The sequence below is a fragment of the Acipenser ruthenus genome, chromosome 3 (genome assembly GCF_902713425.1).
Source record: "Acipenser ruthenus chromosome 3, fAciRut3.2 maternal haplotype, whole genome shotgun sequence".
NCBI lineage: Eukaryota > Metazoa > Chordata > Actinopteri > Acipenseriformes > Acipenseridae > Acipenser > Acipenser ruthenus.
In genome coordinates, this window is record NC_081191.1 from 25,821,106 (window position 1) to 25,848,120 (window position 27,015).

Here is a 27,015-nt window from a genome sequence, read left to right on the forward strand (position 1 = left end):
ACCCCTTAGTTAAAAATAAGTGGCCCTGTGTATTAATTTCTGAGCTGTAATGTATCATTTCAGTTGCAGTCTATATGCAGCCATCCAGGGAAAAAAGATGTGATATGTTACCTATAGGTCAACACATCTGTGTCACAACAACTTCAGTTTACCTTTTTTACCAGTTTTGGATCTCGTTATTGATAAGGCTGTATTTTTTTTTTTCACGGTTATCACATATTTCACGATTTCTGTGAAACGTACCCATTGCAGTGAAATATGTAGCTCCCTGTAAAAATTCCTATTTCTGAAAGAAGCCATAGATAAGTTCAGTACTACTGATTAATATTGAAACAGTATCTGAATTTTGTTTCATGGTACTTAACAGCTCAGTTTAAAACTGTCACCTAGGTGATCTGTGTACCTTCAGAATTGATATAGTGTCTCACTCTTCGAGATCATTCAACTTGGGCATCTCTGCCACAGGCTTTTAGAACCAGTTGCTAAAGACTGTGCGATAACTACATTTTTACTGCCAATAGACCTTTTTAAATTACCAGCATCCCACTTAATAATACTTTGGTACAACAATTCCCCGCAACAAACTAGTAATCAAGGGATAATATATTTCATATTATATTTCCATTATGTGCATTGCTGTCTACAAAGGATGCCACAGTGCTGTATAAATTGCATTTCAAATCATACAGAGATTAATGACCTTGCTTTGTGCTGGAGGACAGAATGTGATGGTGTGACCTCAAATCAATAATATTCAGGTCATGTGATTATAAACTACAAAACAAGAGCATTCGTTAAGACCAAGGATTACAGTCTTACAGTACAGGTAACTCGGAAAGCAAATTAATGTGTTCTGTTTTCTCTGCATACCAAGGTGATATTTGTCCCAGTGGTCCCCCTCTGTCCCCACAGAGAGGTGAGGCTGGCAGAGGCCGATCCCCTTAGGTGGGGCGGCGACAGCACACTGTCACTTATGTTCATATTTATCTTTTATGCATGCATTGTTTTTTAATTCAGTAATTATATTCCATATTGTATTTAATTAAATATTGTTCTATAGATCAAACTTTTAGCACCCAGGCCCATTTCTCAAATGTAGGGGTGTCAAGTTTAAACTTGTACATGCTTCAGTTTAGTTTCCTACCACTAAATGTTTAGCCGTTCACTAAATTTAAATGAAAGTTTTACTTTTCCATTGCTTGAGTTGGTCCCTAATTCTGTTTCTTTGTCAATCATGCAAGTATGCAGCTAATTGTAAGCAGTAGTTTATTGTACTCCATAAAACTCCATAAACATTTCTAATCTTCTACATCCTTATCCTAATCTCAGTAGGAATATCCAGATGAGCTATGTTTGTCAATAAAGGATGGGCAGAACATTAAAAATAAAACAAATATAAAATAATAATAATAATAAAACATTGTCTATTTTTTTAAATGCCACTTCCAGCAGTGTCCAGTTAAAAAGAAAAAAGAGTAACCTCACTGACCTAAACAACTTCAGTCTGTATCAAGTAATTCCACACTCCCATCCATCTTCAACTCCCCTACAACATAAAATAAAGTAAATAACGATGAATAGAGATCTGAATCCAATCTGATTTTTATTACTTCTCTTGAACTCACTGGTCTTCACATCTCTTCATCTCATCTGGCGACAATGTGGGCAGTAAAGCAGGAAAAGAGGTGGGGAGTGGGACCTTGACAGTAGGGTTTCCCATCTTTTAGGTATCATGAACAGTATATCTGCCAGGAACTGCATGAGATGAGGCCTGACTTTGTTTGTTCTAAATTGGCTCCAATTTAGCCTCAGGCATGACAGGAATCATAATTCAAACACTTATAGCTACTTTTTAAATAGTGCACTAAAGTATGCAACTGTTCACTTTTCATTGTAATATAGCTGATTGTTTAAAGCAGTGCTTTCATAAATCTGATTAAAAAGTCTTACTACAGTTTTGCCCTGTCTCTACAAACACAAACGCTTGATAGAAACATTGAGCCTCACAGAAAGTGCTTGTTTTGCTCTTTTGAAAGGCATCTGTGTCCAGGCACATTCAGTGTAACAAACATGCACAGTACAGAAGTGGGAGAAACCATTAAACAAAGCATTTTCTTTTTTCTTTTTTTTGTTTTTTGTTTTTAGCTAGTCTGCCAAACCACCTTGTCTCCTCAAAACTGAGATTATTGGTACTTTATTTTCAGGGCTTCTGTTTTTAGGTGTTTATTCATTTTATTTTTAGTTGCTTATTTTTTAGCTATTTTCGAGTTTTATGTAAATCTTTTTTTTTTGGGGGGGGGGGGGCTTTCATTTTTGATATACTGTATGAAATGAGTGTTTTTTGGTTACTTTCCAAAATGCTTGAGCATTTTTTTCTATCAAAATATGTATAGTAGTAACGCAACAGTACTTGCACACTTAAGTTGTACCTTCTTTCCTTTGCTGTGTTTCACAATGAAATCCTTATGGTGACGGGTATGTTCTTCTGTGGTTTTTGTGTGCAGGCATTTTTTTACATTTCGCCTCAATTTGCATTTTTTTTTTAAATCCTCTGTATCTTAACTGCAATACAGCTTTAAATCCCGCTAACAACCCTCCATTCCTAATTGTAATCTTGTTTTAAATCAAGCAAGCGGAGTCTCCAATAGAAATGAAGGAATGTGCTGTCACTCAGTAGTTGGGGCGGGTTTAAAGTATTCAGAATTAATCAATGATAGACACAAGGCTTGAAAGTGGGACATTGCCCAGCTTCGCTGAGAAATTCATTTTTTTATTGGTAGTAGGTTTTATTTTTTAATGGGTGACGTCAACGTCAATTGATTAACCGTTTCCACAGTTTTTCTGGTGGTTTCCGGTGTCTGATGTAGGCATTGGGCAGGCAATTGAGTGAATGAGCTAAAGGACACCCCTCTCTAAAGAGCTGGGTGAGAAGGGAGTCAATTTTATTTCTTACACAGTTAAACGCAGAAGCCTTCCACAACAAATCTATAGTAAATAGCGGACCACCTGTCACTGTTGAAACCGTCTCCATCTGCTGCTGCATTCAAGGTGAACGATCTGCTAGTAGGCCTAATGCTTATAACATCAACCGTTAAGCTCAGAGCAGTCATACTGTATATGTTGCTGTTGTTTTCTTTGCTGCCAAGTCACATGATGACTTGATGCAGGTTTTTACACACAAAGAAAAAAAAAAATACCTGATACTATTAAGTTCACAGACTGCTGACTAAAGCCCTGCCCACACTATGCCTTTAAACTGTATTAGTTGTCTTTAAATTGGCTAAAAGTGCTAAATACAGTTTGCGTCTACACTACGCAGCGTTTAATACCGTACTCAAGACCACCTCAGGGGGTAGTCTCAAGCCCGGTCTAATTTAGATCACATCAGGTAGTGCAGTTTATCAGAAGTGTGGACGCTGTAATACCAAACTACATTTTTTGTGTATCCTCCAATATCCCAAAATGCTTTCTGATGCACAGGCATTACAAAATGCAGTACTCAGAACAGGCGCATGAAGGAGTTGGGAATGACTGTCAATACTGCTGTACCGTATACAATTTCTGAGGCTTGTTGTAAAATGGTGGATCAGATGCTGAAATCAAGGCACATTCATATCTGGAGCAATGAAATCGGTCAAGAAGAACTTAACATTTCAAAACGAAACGCACATGTCATGATAAAATGTACCTTGTGTTTTTAAGAAAAAAAGCCATAACGTTCATGATAAGAAGCACAATGTCCTCCGTGGGCACAGGCTCCATATTTGCCGGGCTGTATACATAAAATATACAGTGCATGGTGGGATAATGTTCCATTGCGCTGCTAGGAATTATAACCAAACTATTTTAATAGTGTTGTATGCATTAAGCGCGACTAAACATGAAACGGTACTTTAGTTTGGACGCTTTGAGCTGGGTTAATTAAAATGTTTTTGAGTACGGTTCTCGAGATCGGTTATGTCGTGTGGACAGGGCCTAAATCTGCTTTGCTGGAGATAACATTTTAGGAGAATTTGTTTCCTGAGGTCATTCCTACCTATACCTGATCACACCCTTGAGTACCTGGTGCAGGCTTTGAGTAGCTTAATAATACATCAAGATGCAACTTAACATTACTTCTATAGTAGAACACAGCATCCTCTTGTACATACATTTTTAATAATTTAACTGAATGCAACTCTGACTACCTTTTTTTTCTCTCTGTATTCAATGGTTTACAGCAATGTTTTCCTCTAGTGAGCTACAGTACAGAGAGTGAAAGAAAGATCACAATGAAAAATGGATCTCCCTCTAGAAAGCATGGGGGAACTGTAATATGTGTGGATCAACATGGAAAACAGGAGGTTGGTATGACAGAAATGGTAGTTTACATTCACTACCACTATCCTTCATGTTATACATTTTCCATCTAAAGGGCACATTCATTCAAGGCTTAGTTTTCTTGGTTATGCAGGGCCCTTGGGAATCCCATGATATCAACATACCAGAAAGTTCCACATTCAGTTTTAAAATACACTGATGTCATTTCAATCTAAAATATTTATGGAAAAAGTACACTACATATATTAAATACAAATCTGAGCACATTCTTAAAGTACAGCCAATGCATTTAATATTATATTCACAGACCTCCCCAATAGTACAATTTAATTGATTTCAATAAAGCAAAAATGACTTTAAAACACACACAAAGATATTAAACTAATTACTAGGGATATGCATTTTGGTACATGAACTTTTAAATGCTATGCAGTGTCAGCAAATGTTTAAACCATATCTGTATACACAAACACACACACACACACTTTATATTACATTCTGATGTATACTGACAGCCCTGGTTAGTATTTTCTAAGCAAAGAAACCCTAAATAAGCAAATAACACTTTAACATTGCAAAGACTTAACTACAAAATAAAAAAATAAATAAAAATTAAAAAAACACATACTCACCAAAGTATATATTGAAATGTTTATATTTCAGTATCCTCTTCAATCAAACAATGGTTGCAATTAAAGTTGTCAGTGGAGATAGAACTATAAACATATTCAACACATTTTCGTATAGTACATTTTTAGAATAAAGTTGGAAATACTTTCACTTCTGGAAAAGGAAGTTACCAGGGATAAAATAGCACAAGATTTTGGAATTTCTAAGAGCACCGTGACTGATATTAAAAGGTCTGCCTCAGAGATTTAGGAGTGAGATTTTCTTTGTACTTGAGCATTACAATTTCCAAGAACTCAAATCCAGCGCCACTCTCCTCTACATACTTGTGTACATAAACCTCCCAAACATTGCCAGTCCTAATATCACACAATCAAGTAATATATTAAGTAATGCATATAATGTTTACCTTCTTGTGCAGTTAAAGGGTACCTCAGCACTAGATGAAAGATAAAACAAACCATCTCACCTTGCTGTTCCAGATGTATTTGGTCATTGTATAATAATCCGTATGTGCCCAAACATCTGCATAATGCCACACTGCTATGTCCAAAATTACTGTTCTCAAGCATCTCTAATGAGCCAAAAAACATGACTTCCGCATGTACCCTCACATGTGCTCTGAAACATACCGGCGCATGCCCAATGAAGCGCTGTATAACCTATATTACCTCTGTGTGGAAACACACCGGTCTGTGTGACAAACATGATCCGTCTAATTTTCCATACGTCTCAACTTCGATATGGCAGTGGAACGGTATGTTTTTCTTTCCATTTGTAGATTTTTGCTTGCCATCACAGTTGCCAAGTCTGCTTATAATAAGTATTTTTAAAACGTCACTTTTTTTTTTTGAGAGTCGCAGGTTGCGTGATTGACTGGTGTCAATGTATATGCACGTCATTAGAATTTTAGAATCCTATCCCCACCAGTTCAACTAAGAAAAAACTAGAACTACTAAAAAAAAAAAAAAATGGAATTTGTATAAACACCCCCACTCCCCTCCCTCTGAAATGGATTGGGCTTGTTTTGAAAGGCTGTGCCGCTTCTTTTTCTCGTGAGACTTGGCAACACTGTTGCCATTGTAACTGTGTCTGTTTGGGTGTTTTTGTTATCAGACACCTTGGAACGAAAAACATACCGCTCCACTGCCACAAGTTGTTGGGATTTACAGGCTGAATTGGAACTACGAACGTTATTATAATGAAACCTTACGTCTTACAGTAACATGTGCATCATGTGCGCTTTCATTGTTAAATATCAAAGTTGTGTCATTAACAGTTTAAATTCAATTTTTCCTCAGCAACACATTGTGACTGTACACAGGGAATGTCTGAAATAATGCCAGACAATATTTCAACATTGTACGAGGCAGTGTGGTCCAGTGGTTACAGTCCAGGGCTTGTAACCAGAAGCTCACCGGTTCAAATCCCACCTCTGCCACTTACTGACTCACTGTTTGACCCTGAGCAAGTCACTTAACCTCCTTCTGCTCCATCCTGCAGATGAGATGTTAAATCAATGTCCTATTGTAAGTGACTCTGCATATAATGCACAGTTCAAAGCCTACCTCTGTAAAGCGCTTTGTGATGGTGGTCCACTATGAAAAGCGCCAAATAAATATATTATTATTATTATTATTATTATTATTATTATTATTATTATTATTAGTATAACATCAGATTGTTCAGAAACTGATAGGGAGATGGAATTTGACTTTCCCACCCAACAGTGTGTAGATGATTGTGCATGTGTTGTGTCAGGAAATGCAACTTAAAACCAAATACTAAGGATGAAAAAATGCAATATTTATTTTTTTCGGTCGGATCATCCTCAAAGACCTCATTCCGAAAGGAAATACATCATTTCCGAATCTCATTTGCTAGTTTATTTGATACGTGTCCATTCTGCAAACGTTCCGAATCAGCTGGAGTATTGTACGTCACTTTTCTTTGGTATAAATTACATACCACGGTTTTTTCAACCGGTTCCTCAAAATACTTACAAATGTTGCTTCACCTTGTTCCTTTGTTTAGAGGTGCCCTTTTATTAAAAATATAACAAACATCGGGAAAAAGAAACGCTTGTCATTAGCTCCACTACCACGTGGACTGGGTACCATACCACACCTACTACAGAATTAACACAAGAGTGTACCACTGAGGCGCCAGATCGAGCGAGGATAAAATCCGCCCCGGTGTCAATCTTTCTGTTGAACCATTTACAAAAACTACTTGGAGGCAACTGCCAAACCCCTTCCTTTTTATAATATCCGCTTTACTCTGGCACCACCACAGTCGCATACGCGACTGACTACTGTATATGATAAATTAATACATTAAAAAAAATATGCATTTGGTGAAATGTGTCACGTGACCAGTTATACGTCTAGCATATTATTAAACATTTGACCACTTCTTTTAGAGTTTATATGTTTAAACGTTTAAAATTCCCATCCACACTAATTATATTAAGTACAAAACCACCCAGCAGCACAACATGACTGTTGTGCTAATGACTGTGTTAGTAGCTTACAAATAAATAAATAAAAACAATATCATCAGCTGTGCCAACAAAAGCGACTTAGGTTCTTCAAGGTCAGTGTGAAACAGTTGCTTATTGCTTTTTTTTCCAGCCTTTGCACTAGCAACAGAACCCAGCATTCTAAACAGGAAGCCAATCTGATTCTACCAAACTTTCCTGTGAATACAAAGCCAAGAGAGGCTTCAAGCATGCCTTGTTTCCGATCTGTTTTGCTATACAATGAAAATAAAAGATTTTAGAAACATGTGACTGCCAGCAAAGTAGAAGTCTGCAGCATTAGTACCCTGCAGGGCCTGCAAGTCAATAGCACAGCAACAAACATCCCACAATGATCCAATACAATTACAAGTACATGTCAAAAACCAATAAGATGCTCAGGAAGGCTGACTAAACAGCTGTCAAACTATCAAACAGCATTATCTGTAAAAAAAAAAAAAAGCCTCATGTTACAAATAACAAAAGAAGCAGTGCATGACTTAAAATTAAAGGGGTAAGTAAATTGCTTCAAATTCAAACTATGGTTTGGAGTTCTGCTGCTCCAATAGTGAGATACAATAATTTCCATGCTCTGTAAATAGAAGTCTGTACTTAGTTTTAAGCCAGGTATAGACATTTAATGATTAGATCTCAAAACTGGATTACTGTACACTGACTGGTAGAAACAACAGGGAATTGTTGCTAGTTCATCAAATTTAGTCTGGAATTATATTTTTACAGTGTTTTTTTATTTTTTTAATTTAATTTATATCAGCTGTGGTCATGTCCCTAGCATTTTACTAAGAAAGAAAAAAAATAACTTCAAAATTGTAAAAACAATTGACCTTTCAACCGGTGTGCTATGTAGTTCCCTCATGTGGCTTCAGGAATGCAACATTTCTCCACTCTTGTGCATCTGAAAGGTATTTTAAAAAATGGTCCGTTTTCCTCCCACTTGACTCTGAAGCAACAGTTAACAATTTAATCCACAGTATGGCACAAGCATTTGAAGAACATGAAGCAATATTTTCTGTTCTGTTATTTTTTGTTTGTTTGTTTTATATTTCCCCATCACAGGTGTTCTTAAAAATAAAAACAAACTGTTCATTTTCTGGATAAACAATAAGAACATAAGAAAGTTTACAAACGAGAGGATGACCTGAAGACTTTTAAAAAAATGTAACAAATAAATAAAGCAATAAAGGTTTTCAAGCAAGGCTTTTTTTTCTCTCTTCACCAAAAAAAAGGCTAAAATGATGTTCTTGTTTGTGCAACCCTTCTATAATGAAACTTAGGTCTAACAGTCACTGGAGAGGGCTCTCTAACAAATCAATACAGTGCACTAGTGACATCTGGGCCTGGAAAAAAGCTGACAGCCCATTGCAATTATGCCTGCGTGTTGGAGCTTAAGCTTATACCACATGTCAGGCATTTAGACATCACAATGTTGTATGACCATGGAGCTCTGAAGCATTCCATATTACCATTACATTTATCCAAATGATTGTATATAAATACTCTGCTGTTTAAAAATAAATGGTATGAAAAACTAAATCTATTACACAATTTTAATGATCTAAACAGTATTGATGTGTATATCTGCCAGTACTTAGATCGACTGTATAGGTCCAACACATTGTAAATATATTAGAGAAGGATTAAACAAATACAATTCATTTATATTTTTTAAAAAACAGGCAATTTGTTTCTGCATGGCCATTTCCTTCTTAAAAAATAAAACAAAAACATTAATATTTTTTTCTACTGGCACCTATAACTGATTTGCAGGGAGCAACTTTGGTAATTATTTTATTTTTAGAAAGTGACATCTCACAGGAATTATATACTGTATCTGCTACTGTAACCTGTTTGACCCCTGAGCATATTCCTGTATTAGTTTTTGATTTGTGTGATGATGTCATGGTATGTCCACATGTTTCAAATGTGCTCAATTCATTTCCTGCACAGTGTATTACTGCAGCACTCCTTTCAACTGCCGATGCATGGAATGAGAGCACATCAACTGATCCTGACTTTACACCCACTAATTCCTTATTCTCTGTTTGCGGTGCAGTCAGTACTCCAAGTCACACACAGTTAGCATTCCTCATTCCACATTGAAGAATATCAGCAGAAAAAAATAAGCAAAAGTGGCTAAACATGTACTGAAACTTGAACATGTTTTGTCTTAAAATAGAGTGTCTAATCCTGAAAGAGTGTACTTTGGAACTTTTTAAAAAGGCTCTTGTTTGTGACCCTTCACCCCGTTATTGCATCAGACCTAATCAGAGCAACTGGACATGCAGACTTGTAAACCTGCTTTTGTGCATACAAATCAAATACATTTTTTACATTCATCTTTAAAAAAAAAAAACTTTACTAAGTAAAAACAAATTTAGGACATAACATGTGTATGTACTAATTACATTTTATTTCAAATGAAGAACGTAAACCTTAATAAAACCCAAACAGTTAATAAATATGTAATTCAAATATAATTAACAAATAATAATATCTACTACATAAGCTAAATAAATAACTGGGGAGGGTGGCATATTAGATTTATATTAGACTCTGCTAAAAGCCTACACCAAATTGGAACAAAATACTATGTAATCCCCAATCAACCTAGAAAACGTTGATAAACCAATCTGCTTTTAAGACCATTTACAGGTCCTGGCTCCTGTATCAATAGGGCAATTTGTATACGCCATCTTAAATCCTCACCAGAACCCACTAATCCAGACTATTTCTAAATTGTTTTGTTTTTTTGCCTGAAACATTCAATAGTGACTGGACATGTTTTGTATCGATCCTGAGCAAAAGACGATGACCCAAATAACAGGATTAAGCTGGCACTTGTTTTGGACCATGGATCATTTTGAAAATGAGAAGCATGTGAAACCTACAGTAGGTACAATATTACCCAGACACACTTATTTTGCAGAAGAAAAAAAAAACATCAAATCCCTAATGTATAACACATACTTCATTATGTATTAAAGAAATAAAGCCTTTTTTCATAGATATAAAATATGCGTTCTTTCATCTTAAAATCATCCAGTTTTTAGAATTGTTAACTTTTGCTTCTGTATGCCCATCATGTACCTCACATCATTATGAAACACACAATTATGTGCTTTATTAAGGACTATATCATTCAGCGTTCATTAACTGTCATAAGTAGCCATCCATCCACTAATTTTTATACAAGCCCAGAGTTATGACTTGCGTATCCCAAAGTAATTAGCATGACTTCATTCTACAGTAGCTTATATTTTCTCATCATGTCTTACAATTTCATTATGAATGTCCCATTGGAAATAAGCTCTGTTTTGCTTCAAACCATAATTCAAGTGCTTAAAGAAAATGTGCAAACCTGCAAGGAACCAAAAACAGATATTATATTAGTATTTTTTTTTTTTTTTGCAGTACTGTTGTTTTTTGTATAACAGAATGTAAGGAATAAAACTTTTTTTTATTTTAAAGTACTATTAGAATATTTTTTCTTAAATGAATGGGAGTAGAAAGGCCATTCAGCTGTAATAAAAACTCATTTGACTCCTACACTGTGAATCAATTACAGTAATGGCTTTGTTTCATTTTGTTCTGAACAGTGGGAAACAAATTACACTTGCATATTTTCTTGTAAAATTATATTTCACATTAAGAAAGCAGAATCTAATATAAAAGGACAACTGTTTTAAAAAGCCTCTTTGAATGATTGTTTATCATCTAGTTGTTAAGGACAAAGGGTCAAGCTGGGTACTGTGGATGCGAAATCCCACATGCATCATTTACTCTTCCAAGTTCCCAAAGAAAAATCCTATACTGAAAGCGGCAATCAAATCAATTGTTCTGTCTTATCCTGTTTATGTAATTACTGAAGTGCACGTTTATAAACTATGGAAACTTTGTATGAAAGTTACATTTTTTGTTTTACCTTAAGCCTTGAATTAAACATGTTGTTTTAATGCTAATCATAGCTAAATTCCCATGAGGAAAGTGTGACAGGAATTTGTTTTCCAGCTGTATTTACTTATAAATATTATCTTCCAACTTTGACAAACCCTTTTTAAAGCAACTGTAATTTGTTTGGGAAAACAGTAATTTTCCATAAACTACTGAATCTTCCATTTAATTATTTTGGGCTGACTGTTGCAAACTTAAAGAGTTACAATTATAATTTTTAATGGGCACATAACATATTGCTAAGCATCAGCCGCCCTATTTCTTCCCCTCAAAGGTGCTTTGCCTTGTGCAGTCCTCCACACCCTGTAGTAAACAATTCTATTCTTAGAGTTCCACACCCAGTATTTAAATTATTCAAACCCAGGATGAAGTTTACTTGCCCTTCTTAGATCACTTCAGCCAGCAACTGTTGCTTGGTCATGTGTAACAAATACAGCAATGAAAACCCCGAATTGGTTAGATACCACTTATCTTTATACACATTTATTATTGTTATCTAACCATGAAAAGCACCTGAAGTTCTGCATATTTCTATAAAATATATAGCAGGTGACTGTTATATTTTAGTAAACTATTTTAATTTAGTTGGAAGTTTTAGCAATGTCACCTTTTTAAATCATAATGAAACTAAAATAACAATGACAACTTTTTTTGTCTTTGGGAAATGCTGCCTATAGTGTAAAACTGTAGTGTCAGCCTAAAGTTGACCCACCCTACTTGTTTTTCTTTTACAATGACTATCCTTAATATGATTGCTGTTTCTAATGGCTTTTTTTAGCAGTCTTAATATATGTTATCAAAATGGAAATCTATAGTTGTAAATAACATTCAATCTAGAAGGAAAACCATCCTTCCCTTAATAGATTAAAATTAGGGTCACCACAACTCAGCATTATCAAAATTTGAAAAATCAATTTCAAAACTGGTGTGCAACCTTCCTATCTGATCAGTGCAAACATTTAAGTAAGATAACAGTGCCCTCCTGCTACATGAGAGTGAAAAATATTTTTTATGACTCAAAGTGTGAATCCCCCTGTGCAAGAACATCATATTGCTATGAAAGTACGGTTAGAAATACATTTTGGACAATGGTGTTTCAGTAGCAAGGTCCACAATGCACATAGCACCACTATTCAGTGAGTTTTAATGTTATTATTTATGGGGCCAAATAAGGCAAGTTTTATTCTTACCACTGTTTTGTTTCTATGAAAACTCTGTGAGCATCTTTTTATCAGGTACAATACAGGTATGCACATGCGTCTGAATCCAATACCTTGTAGGAGAAAAGAATAAGGAGGTTCAATTTAAGGAACCGCTTGAGTTTACAGAGACTTTTCCAGACCTGTTTTAACTAGTTTTATAGCAAGTATGTTGTAATACTTGGTTAATTATATACTGGTTGAGAATGTCATGTGAATAAAAAAACATAAACTGATGGTGATAACATAGATATTGTGTACCATACTTACAAGACACATACAAGTGTATACAGGATAAAATAATTAAAGTACCGATATTCATAAGAAAACGTTATTGATTATGATAGATATATTTGAACTACTGCATACTACTACTAAAACAAAAACAAAAAACACTCAATTAATCTACAGTAAGTACCACATATACTGTAGCAGTGTAAAATAAGCAGATTTAGAATGACAGTTAAACTTCACCTGTCTCTTCAACTATCACTGTTTACAGTTCAACAGAGCCCTGTACAATATCCATTTACATTTTTAGGATTCTCCAACATCCAGCACAAGCTCCTATACATCAGTGACATTTTACTACATGGAAGCTATTAAACAGCTACATAAAGAAACCAGTCAAAGAATGGAATGTATTGTATGGTTTGGGCTGTGTTGCTGACATGGTACTTTAATTGTATCCAAGCATATGAGTTCATATTACTCTTCATTAGGTGTTACTTTGGAAATCCCAAAATATGTTTTCTTAACTAGGAAATTCTATACTTCCCTTTCAGCACAACCCAACTACTTTTTAATCCACAGTACACATATTCAAGGTTAAAGGGGTTACAACTGCCACCCCCCACGGAAAGTTTTCGTTCTTTTTTTTTCTTTTTTAAAATAATCGTAAATAAGGTAATTACCAACTATGGGCCAAGATCTCTTCATATTAAATTTCACCACCAGTTTCTTATATTCTCAGGTCTTGCTGCATACCCTACCTGCTCGCGTTTTCAGTACAGGAAGCCAGCGTTTTAAACAATACACGTTACTAGACGAATAATCAACTCTTACGAGGTTACTAAATAGAAGCTGAATATGAAATCGATAAGCAAGGTCATGTAGAGCTTAGAAATAACATCATGTGTAAAACGTAACCACGAATAAAAGAAAAAAAGCGATTAGGGTAATAAAAAAGATACTCATTTCAAAGCACTAGGCTTTGCACTATATGCGTTATTGTTCTTCCATTTGGCACATACTACTAGCTCTCGGTTGATCAACAAGGCGACCCAGCATACCAAAGACTAAGCTGTAGTATGCAAATATGTATATATTTTATATTATTTTATAGTTTATACAAATTTTACGTTTGATTTGTTTAGTTGTTTTATAAAGTCAAAATCACTCGAATTAAATACTATTTTTAAATTACCAACACTTATTTTACTGATCTGATTTGAGTATGCTGTATTATGTATTGTACTGCGTTTAGTTTAACCTCAATAAACAATACCAAAAAAAAAAACCCAAAAAAAACACCCTGTGCTATATTTAAGGACACCTCCCAGTAAATTAGGGAAACGAAGGCTAGGGTAATTATCTGAGCACATACTTCACAAATATGAATGTATACATTTTTACACCTTTTTCATACATAAAACCAACTCTACTGATTGCTGTTTTACTTTCACTATATTAATTCAACGCTACACCATCGAACATAACACAACCTCTCAAAATATAACAAACAAGCTGAAAATAGAAAGTAATGATCTTACCAAGAAACGCCGCTTCAGCAATATAGACAAAGGGGTCTCTAGTACGAGTATAATCCATTTACTGTATTAAAATATCGACCTGTGTCGTCAGTTACGCTATGTTCTGTACTTCTCATTATGAAATCTCCCCCAACAGTCTTCTAACTTCTGTATTATCGTAACATTTTTTCCCCACTGTTTGGTAAATTCCTGCTGTGTTTTATCTGCCAGTGTAAAGGGTTAGAAGTTAGGTTGCTGTTGCTGTTCCTGGTACTCTTTCCCCACCCTGCTGTTTCACTTGTTGTATTACAGTACATAATGACTGCGTGACGTTCCCGCAGGCTCTGCAAGGACAAGTCACACCAAAAGTAGTTCAATTCAAGCCCCACCCCTTACACTAATTGAAAGCAATCACAATAACAGCTACAGCCAGGTAACTACTAATGCTCAACTCAGTACTGTATAAATAAACCAAAATCATATCCACTGCTTTAGACTTTATATCAGATTTCAAATCTACTGCTCACCAAATATCTCCACGAATCAGATTAAATAATGCTATCATATCATTTTGCAGTTTGGAACATGTACTTGTTGTACACAAAGTGTTAGTAGTAATTTTGTAATACATTGGGGGAAAAAATAGAACAACAAAGTCAATCTGGGTAAAGTATTAAAACTAATCCCATGCTAAAGTCAATGAAAAAATAGTAATATATTGCTGGCTTAAAGCCCAGTCAACTGACCACACAAAAAAATATATATATACTGCATTTTTCTTGCTAATTTTAGTAGTGTAAATTAAGTTTTGTTCTCCTTGTAAAACTACAGTTTCTGATATAACTGGTTATGATAAAGGTTTGCTTTAAATGTGCTTTCCTGCAGTACCGGCCCACAGCATACAGGCAAATTGGGCGAATGCTGGGGTGGTCCAAGGAGCGAACACAACCAGAGTTCTCCTGGAATAGCATTTTTCTGTTACTGAATAAGTCCATTGTGTCCCTGTGGTGTAGACATGACCATTATACACAATATGCCTGTTTCTGGTGGTCAGCAACCTGTTTATATTCTAACAACAAACTACTCTGTATAGGCAGCAGGGTCTTTTAGTTTCGCTTTGAATAGCACTGTACATAATGTACTGTGTTCACAAGTCTTACAAGCTTAGCTAAGCATCATGACTTGCACACATTTTTATTTAAAATAATTATATGTGACCTGAAAAATACTCCTCGACAGTTTAATTTCTTCAACGTAGGTATACCAAATGTTACAACAACATGATATATTTTTGTTTTGTTTTGGGTTTTTTTGCCATGAATACTGAATTGAGTTACTGTTCTTTACAATATAGACAGAACAATTACCAACAATGCATTATCCGCTATCGGGGCCACACATACTGGGCCTCGCTACAAGAAAGAACCCAAGGGAGGGTGTCTCCACAGCAGTAGAAAAGTGAAGGGCCAAGTCCTCATACGTTTTCGATTGCTCCGTGAATAGATAGAATTTGAACCTAGCCCTCCCAATTCCTCGAATCCTGCGCTCATAAAACTTGATATATAATAAATCAACATATTAATTGCACCTTGTTTGAATAAGCATTCAGCTTGCTTTTACAATCTGAATGTGTAACAACAATAACGTTGACTTTAAGAAGTGAAATAATTCCCACAAAGCAAGCACTAGTAGTATTTCAGTCATGCAGCACTAAACATCACAGTAAACTTGAGTGTATTATTGGAAACAAGCAGCATTGTGTCGGCTGTACTGTCGGTCTTTCATTTAAATAGGCGGTATATGATGTTCTTTACATTACGTGTCTGTAATCTTTCTAGCTAGTATTCCGAATCAGCATATCTCAGTGTATACAAAGGTAACTGCTGCTTCAGTATTCATCTGTACTCTCAACCACATTAATCTCCAAAAACGAATTTAGAATGCAAGGGTAATAAAGTGACACCAGACGCGATAAGGGTCGATAACAAAGGGTCTATTGACTTTTATTTGATCCCCAAAGGTATTTGAAATAATGTAATGATCAGCTCTAGAGAAATTACATTTTATCACAAAGTAACCATTTAAACAAGTGATTAACATAATGTCGTTATTAAATCTTTATTTTTTAGTAATTCTTTTTTTCTTTAAGAAAGGACTGACCTATTTATGGATAGAGATAAACGGTCATGTTAACAGATGTGTATCCTGTAATCTGTTTTTTTTCTTCCTGTAAGCACTTGAGATAGCCGAGTTTCATCAATTGCAACATCAATGACAATTTTGAGCGCTGCGTGACGTGTTTCAAGCACCAAACGGCCTTACTTTATAGTTTTTACTTATAAATGCTAATTTGTTCTGCCTCAGCTCCCACTGGCTTTTATTTGCATTCCACATTCCACAGGTTACACCAGTCGCATTCTCCGAAAAAAGTAACCGAACAATGGCTTGGTTATAAATAATAATCTACTGTATGCACCTGGATTAACTAAAATCAGAACAGAAAATATTATTTACTGCACAATCTATGGAATTTAGCCTTTGGACCAATAGCTGTCATGTTTTTATACTGTATAACAGTAATGTTAAACTGCATTCCGTTTGCCAACAATCACTTTAAAAACCATCATTCCATTATTCTGCATACAATGTAATTCAGTAGGTTATTTATAAGAGCTAGCCTATATACAACATCCCTTGCTTGGTAGCTGAATAAAACTGCGCCGATATATCTAGCTTATGCACGAAGGTTTTGTTTTTGTTTTTGTTTTTTTTCAGCAAACAAGGACTGATTGTGATTCAATACCACCCTTTAGTTTATAACAAATGTATCTAAATACATACAGTATTTTGCCTGCCAGATTAATGCGACCGTCCAAAAACAAAACAACATCAAATCAGACATCAAGTCACAACATTTTCTACAACTACCTATAATATACATTCTTTGAAATATCGTACAGAAAGCTTTGCTTCCTTCCAGTTTGCATACGGCTACTTCCATTATTTTTAGACAAGTTTCCACGCTGACGTATTGTTAGATGCACTTAGCATGTCTATAAATTAAGACGCATTATTTAGTCAGTCCCTTTACTTTAGCGTCCACCGTCATTATTTATATTATTATATGTCAACCCCCAACTTCCTTTTCCAAACTGTCTACTTCACTTATTTTTACAGTCCAATGCATACAACTGAAGGTAATATAATTCCATAAATAACCATCTTACCTTGCATACACACATATTGAATCAATTACATTTGGAGTCCCTTAATAATTTAAAAAAAGGCTTTCTGGTTCAGATGCCTCACGTTAGTCTCAGCATTTGTACTTAAACGTACTGCAACCCATTCATGTCATAATGTAAAAATAGCGTCGTTGCCACGAACTCTACCGCTCTCAGAAGGATTACTGGTAACAGCATCGTTAACCACAGCTACATTGTAATGATGAGTTTTTAATTAAAGCAATGGAAAGTTTATTATTATTATTATTATTATTATTATTATTATTATTATTATTATTATTATTTGCTACCATTGCTCAAAGTGATAATTAGTTAATAGAGCTCGTGACTCTATTTCAATTAAGCCCCGATCGTTCAATAACGTCATTATTACAATTTGATATTTAAACCTACCTTTGTGTATACTGAATATTTCAGTAAGGACAGATGGATAAAGAAGAAGCTGAAGGTGAAACCATGCGCTGTATGTAATAAGGAAAGATCTGCCCATGATTGCTTGCGCCTGCTCCATTCTTCCAAAGGGGAATTCTTTTAAATCAGAAGCGAATTGTCTGGTAAAAAACAGTTTGCCAGCAGCCGCTTTTATCATTGTGTGTGTATAATAAGTACACAAAACTGGTAATATCATTGAATATGTATGTCTTTTAAGCTGATATCAATAATGCAGTTTTTGTTGCCATTAGCTTTTTTAACGTACACCTGAGCCAATAATGGTTTCTCCCGTATTAAATGCACACACATCTACTATTGTCTCATCAGCACAAAGTTCGCTTAATGCAGGGAAAGTATGGGTATCTGAAAATGAGTCACAAGCATCTATATATATATATATATATATATATATATATATATATATATATATATATATATATATGCCATTAATAGAATCGATACATTTTATTCTTAGATTTGCCATCATTAGTGTGTCCTGGAAATTACTGTAAATATGCGTGGAAATGCACTTACAGTGGGTTCTTGTGCTATACATTTATTTTAAGACCCATGCATATCAAAAAGTATTTTTTACATTAAAAAATAATCGATACATTTAAGGAAGCATTAGTAGGCTTTAAATATTAGTTTAAAAAATGGTAAACTATGAACTCAAAAGTTAGTTAAATGTTACAACATTATCTCTTAAAAAAAGACGTTAATGGAGACTAATATATTTCAATGTTGCTGACGTTCAAAGGAAGCATAAGTAATCTCGTGTTCGGAGACGTTATTAAGGCTGGGTGTGGATGGAGATTATTGTACTTTTCTTTGTCTCGAGTAAAAGATGTCGTTGCATTAGCAATGCCATCTTTGCTACTTAAGCCTAAACGATAAAGTAAAGAAAGTAACTTTGACAGACATGAAGGTTACAGACAGCACCCTACGCTCTACATTCGGTTGTTAAACAAAACAAAACACACACACACACACACACACACACACACACACACTTACAAAAACATTTCAGAATATCTTAATTTCTCTTCATGTCAGTTTTTTTTTTCTGATTCACTACTATTTGTTCTTCAGGGTATGACTGATCTAGATGTACTGTAACGAACAAGAGACCGAATACGTTTTTAACTCAATATATCATAAATGAACGGATAGCTTATATAACAACACAAGAAAGATTAAAAATACAAAAGGGACGCATGGAAACATGGAGTTCCATCTGTGCTAAACCATATGCACTAATTTGAATAGCATTCCTGCTAAAGGTCGCTGCAGGTCTCTGCCTGACTGGGATGGGAAGGGAACAAAATGCACATTTTCACTGTTGTATATATATATATATATATATATATATATATATATATATATATATATATATATATATATATATATATATATAATGTTGAATATAAAGCCCGTATTTGCTGTGCAGCTATTCAAATGTCATTGTCAAGGTTTAGTTCTTACTCTAAATTATTATCTTACAAAAAAATCTCAGTTGTGTGTGGAAGGAACCTTCAGGACTAACATGATTAATTCATGTCTGTGGAGAAGCAGGGCAACAATGCCGGTGATTTTGAAGGAAGGCATCCCTTTTAACACAAATAGATCCTTCGGTGTAGGCTATACACACTTTGTGGATTTTTTTTTTACAGTTGCATACAAGAATAACATATTTCCAGTGCTTACACTAAACAGCCTGTAAGTTTTAGCACAGAATGGCTGGCTATGCTGGCAAAGTATGTTTTGGTAATGTATTATAATGTATACTGTATTTCTAAGTAAATGGCCTCAGGTTATGATAATTCATTATACAACATATTTCATATTTCCCAGTCCCTAAATTAATAATTGATTTGATTAAATTCACTTTTGTTTTGCATTGAATGAAAACTCAGTGACATCTTATTCTTTAATTTGAATATAACCTTCTGAATAATAAATGTTATTTTTTTTTTTCAAGGTGGATCCAATAAGGGCAAATGCTGCCAGTTCAAGCACATTTTAGAAATTAACAGCATATGCATAGTAAAATGGATAAATAACTATTATTTGATTAAGATAATACTCCATAAAATATGCAAATGCAAAAAGTTATGCTTACCTTTGGTGCTTCCTATAGTTCAGACTTGATTAAGAACATAAGAACATAAGAAAGTTTACAAACGAGAGGAGGCCAGAAACAAACCACCCCCTCTTGAAACTTGCTTGCCACTGCATCTATGTCATTCTGTGATCGTCATAGTTATACTCTCTGTGCTACATACAGCAGAAGTATGTTATACAGTACACACTCAAGCTTAAGAAGAGCTAACCTTTTTAGTAATATAAAAACATTTATACATTTAAGCACCAAGTTAAGCTGCTATTATAATAGTGTTACAAGCAAACAGACTTCTATTGTGTATAGAGCTTTAATTCTACCCATTATACATTATTTTAAATTTTAATGATAGCTTTTTTAGTTTCGTTGTCATTCTGTTTCTGTGCTCATCAGCTAAGTTCAATTTAATGACGCTGATAAATACATCCATATGCTTTTGTATGGGGGTGGAGGAGGACATTATCAAGACAGACATTTTCTCAGTCAAGTTTGTTTTTCAGTTACATTTGATGAAATTCTCTGTTGAGATAAACAATTCAATTACGTTTTCTTAGGAAATAATTACTATTTCGGGGACTTGCAGCTCGGGTTTTCAACTCCAGAGTTTAACACTGCTTGGCAGTTTCTAAGTTGGAATCATGGCAGCTTGCACCATTTCTCCACTGGTCTTCACCATGGCAACTGAAGTCACTACTAGGGCTTCAAAATGGAGAGTGGGTGGAGAATGGCTGGCTTATGGCATGCGACTGCCACCACTTAGAGTAAAAATGGATGACATGACCACCATGACTACAATGGTAGCCTGCACCAATCGGTTACTTGGCAAACTAGCACATAATATCAAATGAGCAGGTATGCAGTTCAAGCCCACCAAGTCAAAGAGCATCTCCATCGTCAAAGGCAAAGTAGTGGATAAGGTGTTCCATATTGATGGCGAGGCCATTCCAACAGTGCCAGAAAAGCCCTAAAGTCTTGGGAGGAGGTACCATGGGGATTTAAAAGAAACAGTCCAAGTGGGAGAGGTAGACATCAGGCAGTGCAATAGCTGAAGAGGAACGACAGTTTTGCACTACCAGACAAGCTTAAAGACAGGTGCTTTCAGTTTGGTCTCCTTCCAAGGTTGTTGTGGCCACTTACTGTGTTTGAGGTTTCCCTGTAAAGAGTAGACTAGAGGCCTTGATTAGTTCATACATTAGGAAATACCTGGGAGTTCCATGATGCCTTAGCAGAGTAGCACGGCACGGTGTCATACGCATCATACACATGGGAGGGGTCATACGTAAAAAACACTCATTGTGGTCCAGTGGTTAAAGAAATGGGCTTGTAACCAGGAGGTCCCCGGTTCAAATCCCACCTCAGCCATTGACTCATTATGTGACCCTGAGCAAGTCACTTAACCTCCTTGTGCTCTGTCTTTCGGGTGAGACGTAGTTGTAAGTGACTGCAGCTGATGAATAGTTCACACACCCTAGTCTCTGTAAGTCGCCTTGGATAAAGGCGTCTGCTAAATAAACAAATAATAATGATAATAATAATAATAATAGACGTATCCCCCCAACTCAACACCACACGACCATCATGACAGTAAAAATAGACATAATGAAGCGTTCTTACCTTTGTATAAGAGTGATCAGCAGATGTGTCAGCCTCACGAAGAGCAAAGCGTGTGGTTTTCACTAACTCTACTGTGCAGAATAAATTAATTTTTTTTATGGGTAAATATCGGGACTTTCTTCCTATGTATCGGGACCCAGGACATTTGCTAGGAAATCGGGACTGTCCCGACCATATAGGGACTGTTGGCATGTATGTTCTTAATAGAATTTACATCATATTGAAAAGCAGGGTTACTGAAGCATATTACACAACAATCTAATATGGCATGCTTATTTTTTTTTTAAATTAGTCAGCCATAAATCGTAGCTCAGAAAATTCTTCATAATATGTACAGTATATATGCAAGAAAGAAAATTCAAAGCACGTCAGTCATTAGGGCAAGCAGCTGGGTGATTAATCTCCTGAAAGAAGGCTTTGAAGGAGTGGGGACAATTTCAATCTCTAGGTAAACCTAGGCAGTGCAGGACAAGTCAGATGTATGGAATTACTTCATAAGCTATAACCCCCTTTATGGGTAGTTGAAAAGTAAAAAAATGGTTCAGTAAGTAATGCTGTTTTTAAACCATCCTTTTGGTTATTCACCCTACCTTATATTGCTGAAATGCCATGATTCTATGCTATTAGCTGTAGCTATGAGTGTTCACTTTTGGTAGTTAATAATCAGAGTGCCGGATGCGTCCTATAGTCTGGACGTCGCGAGTTCGAGTCCAGGCTATTCCTTTGCCGACCGAGGACGGGAGCTCCCAGGGGGCGGCGCTCAATTGGCCGAGCGTCGCCCGGGGGGAGGGAGGGTTAGGTCGGCCAGGGTGTCCTCGGCTCACTGCGCACCAGCGACCCCTGTAGTCTGGCCGGGCACCTGCAGGCTTGCCTGTAAGCTGCCCGAGAGTTGCATTGTCCTCCAACGCTGTACCTCTGGGTTGGCTGCATGGTGAGTCCGCAGTGTGAAAAAAAGCGGTCGGCTGACGGCACACGCTTCGGAGGACAGCGTGTGTTCGTCTTCGCCCTCCCGAGTCAGCGCAGGGGTGGTAGCGGTGAGCTGAGCATAATACAATAATTGGCCATTCCAAATTGGGAGAAAATAATAAATATAATTGGCAACGACCTAATTTAAAAAAAACCAAACAAACAAAAAAACAAAAACAAAAAATATTTTAAAAGTATTAGCAATACTGATATGGGGTACAAATATAACCCAAGTGACAAGCAAAGCTCATTTTAAAATAGGAACTGGTGAATGTTAAGCAAATTTAGACCCATTTTACTGATACATATGATTGACTCAGTAATGGACATTTAAACTATTAATTAGTATTAAAAACAAGACCCCTGCCAAGGGTCCACAAAAAAGGAGCCTGTGAATCTGTAGAGAAAATCCCCCAAATGTTTTGCCACCAATACTGTGACCTGCTGTTACACAACCTCACGGCTGATTGACTCACTCCAGACTAAAAGCTGCCATACAGTCATAATATTCTACTAAGTAGTACCGTGCCGTCTGTTAAAATACTGTAAAGTTAGTAAGTAGCCACAGCAGTGTGGCTTCAGACACAGCAAATGCACTTCTAATCCAGGGTAATTAAATAATCCCTGAACAATGACAATCAATAATACTCCAGCTGTAATATGCTTCTGTGACCTGTTAACCAAGATCAGGCTGATGAGGGGAAGGCAGGCATCTAAAATACTGTGAACCTGGGCTACATTTCTTAAACATTTATGAGATATTAACTTACTCTCTTGGAAAACTGTCAGATAAACCCTTTTTCTATACCTTATACCTTCTTTTTTGTTAATCACATTGTGTTCACTGACGTCTTTTACTATTGATGCACCCAGACAGCCATTTTAGATGTGTCCTCACTGTTGTAAATACAGTTGACATCTTGTCTTTATAAGGCAATAATATGGAATAGAAACCACATTGCAACAGATGTCATTTTTTTAGCATTAGTCTATGGACTTTGATAGTAATTGTGTTGATACAAGTGCAACATTACAAAGCATAGTTGGATTTATTCCATCCATAAATATTTAATATATGCATAAAAACTACTACCCTCAGTTAAACAAAAAACAAGCCTATCATTTTTCAGGTGTCAGTAAAAACAAAACAAATCACAAAACTATTTATTACAAGTACAACAATCAGCTATAACTAAAAATAATATACAGACTTAATTGCTTGATTCAATATGATTCAAAACAACCAATGAGAATGGGACTCAATTAGGAAAAACTGTAAATTAACAACAGTTTGTTTTACATATGTATCTTTATTAAAATACAGTATATTCATTTTTAACAGAAACAGAATACCTAGATTTATGCCTGCTGTGCAAACGTCTTAGACATGTTGCATTTTTCTACTCTGATGCATTATGACCATCAACAATTTACTCAAAGCCTCCACTAGTGTTTTCTACTATTATAACAACCTTGACTTGCATAAAGAAGGAAAAACATTGAGTGAAATAGCTCGCATCATTCGATTTTTAAGGTGTGGTATCCAAAGCATAATCAACAACTACAGAGAAACATCATCTGTAATTGACAAACCCAGGACTGGAAGGCCCAAAAAGCTGTCTAACAAGGATGAGCAATAGTTGAAGACAATATCCTTAAGGAATAGAAAGAAGACAAGCTTTGAATTGACAACAGAACTGGTGGAAGGCACAGGTGTCGTTGTCCATCAAATCAACAGTATGAAGATCACGCTTGAAATCAGGACTTAAAGGATGTGTTGCAGTAAGAATATCTCTGTTAAGAAAGGGGAACAAGACTAAAAGGCTAACATATGCACAAGAACACAGAAATTGGACTATGGAACAATGGTCAAAGGTGCTTTGGACTGTTGATGGATGGACAACGACACCTGTGCCTTCTGCCAGTTCTGCCATAAAGTGCACCACAATGCTTGTTATTAGAGGTGCAAACCAATATAAGGCAATTTATATTTATTTATTTATTTATTAGCAGATGCCCTTATCCAGGGCGACTTACAATTGTTACAAGATATCACATTATTTTTTACATACAATTACCCATTTATACAGTTGGGTTTTTACTGGAGCAATCTAGGTAAAGTACCTTGCTCAAGGGTACAGCAGCAGTGTCCCCTACCAGGGATTGAACCCACAACCCTCCGGTCAAGAGTCCAAAGCCCTAACCACTACTCCACACTGCTGCCCGTGTGTATATTAAACAAAGTCTCAATATTAAACAAAGCCTCAATAAAGGTCCAAATGTTGGCAAAGGCTTGTAGCTTGATGGTGGACCTTGTAGAGACATCTTGGTGGCACACTCATCATATAATTTATAAGAATATGACCACTACAAATTACTTATTAAAACTTATTTCATTTTATTGTTAAAACAAAAGCAGTATATAAACAAATAGCTGTACACTACACAACACATTTTGACACTCGTTTTTGCTTTTAACAATAAAATGAAATAAGTTTTAACCTGTAGTTGTTTAAATAACTCAGATAATAATTTTCAGTATAAAGAAAGCTGAGGTACAACTGATTTCTAAAGGCTTGGTTCCATATATATTTTTTTCTGTATTAAATGTTCATATTCTGAAAAGAAGAGTCTTCTAGCTTAATGATACAGTGTCCGAATCAGGTTGAAATGAACCCTATTGTTGTTTGTTATGTACACTCAATTCAAAAAGGAAAGAGTTTGCACAGGAACTATTCATGTTACAAAATTAATCGCAAACTAGGCACACTTTTATATATTTTAATAGCACAAAAATCGATATTACCATATTTGGGAACCAAAAATATTTCGAGACCATAAAGAAATATTTTCAGAGCAGAAAAATATTTCAAGAGCACAAAAGTATTTTCACAACATAAAAAAATATTTTGCAACCACAAAAAATAATCTGTGACCACATTTATCACTCGTTGATCACTCTTTCCTCCGGATACTTATGGAGTATTTTCACTTAAAGCAAAAAAAAAACTGTAACAAATGTTTAAACATAATCTTGAATTGTTAATATAACATTTCCCATTCTATAAATGTAAGGCCAGTAAAATCTAAATGTTTCAATTACTTCAGCCCTAATCAATGAAACCCTAGCAAAAGTAAAAATAAAAAAAAATCTTAAACCACTTTTTGCTCGACAAGCAATTAAAATAAAAAAAGGTCCTGGACCATAACCCCCAGTGCCATTCGGAGGCTTGCAGCAACAAAACTCCTAAGTGACATTCAGTTCATGTACCTACTCCTGGAGTTGCAGAGGTTACCAGAACCCTTTTCAGTGGACAAATCGATAGCCTGTAGCTTCATATTCTCTGGTCAGCTGCTGATTTGTGTTATTTTCAGCAGACTTTAAAGTACCAAAGGCCACCAATTTAAAGTGTTTTTCTATGGAAGAAAGACCCCCATTTAAAATATGTCTGATTTATTACTACTGAGTATGAATCTGTAAAGGATACTATGTTCCTGGTGAGGGTAACCAATCAACACACTTCATATGCTTCATGAATCAAGTGGAATGACATGTTTCAATATACTTGGCCCCTGCGTTATAATAACATAAATGCTGACCGTCAGATAATCTTCTATTAGCACTATTCATGAAATCATGAAATAATGTCAATTTCTTGGTGCAAGCAATGGTATTCAAATCTCCACTTGACCTATGTACTCTTTATTGCTAAAACATTAATTTGCTTATTAATAAATTACATTCACTCACTGCTAAATTACCTAACCTAACAGCACCAATACTATTGCATAGTCATTATTAAACAAGCTGGTTAATGATTCACATTGCAGTCCCACGGTTTATCCAGTCAAGTCTGTTAATATCCAAAGTGAAACCAATTTTTATAATTTTACAGTTACCATATAAAAAAAAAAGCTACAATATAATAATTTGAATCACTTTTCCTGTGCTATGACTGATTAACATACTTTCTTCTGTGGTTTTGAAAGTGCGTCACTGTTCTTTTGTAAATCATCAAAGAATAAGGTATACCTGTATTTCAAATAATTTAATTACAAACCAGACTGAAATGAAAATGCAAAGCAAGCTTCTCAATCACACTGTTCCTCTGTGTAGGTATTTGTAGTTAAAATGAAACTGGCAAGATTACAAAATGTATCTTCCTTGAATATGTTGGCATAAATGTTTGTGTTGAGAAATGCTTGTTCTGCTGTGTTTGCTTCTTATGAAAATGTATTGGATACTGTT

The 27,015-nt window shown here is 35.4% G+C and overlaps 1 protein-coding gene across 6 annotated transcripts in view; it reads right to left on the reverse strand.

Annotated features, from left to right (window-relative positions):
- The window catches only part of LOC117394713 (zinc finger protein 516), a 70,678-nt gene extending 52,571 nt beyond the window's left edge, over positions 1-18,107 (reverse strand). For 2 of the 6 annotated variants that reach the window (XM_059012749.1, XM_033993197.3), the window contains exon 1: positions 14,409-14,693. The gene's annotated coding sequence lies outside the window, so the exon portion shown is untranslated. Of the gene's footprint in view, positions 1-1,489; positions 1,547-12,627; positions 12,711-14,408; positions 14,694-18,025 lie in introns of those variants that run through there. The other 4 variants (XM_059012748.1, XM_033993198.3, XM_033993199.3 and 1 more) reach the window with 4 other exon arrangements.
- Positions 18,108-27,015: the final 8,908 nt, after the last annotated feature.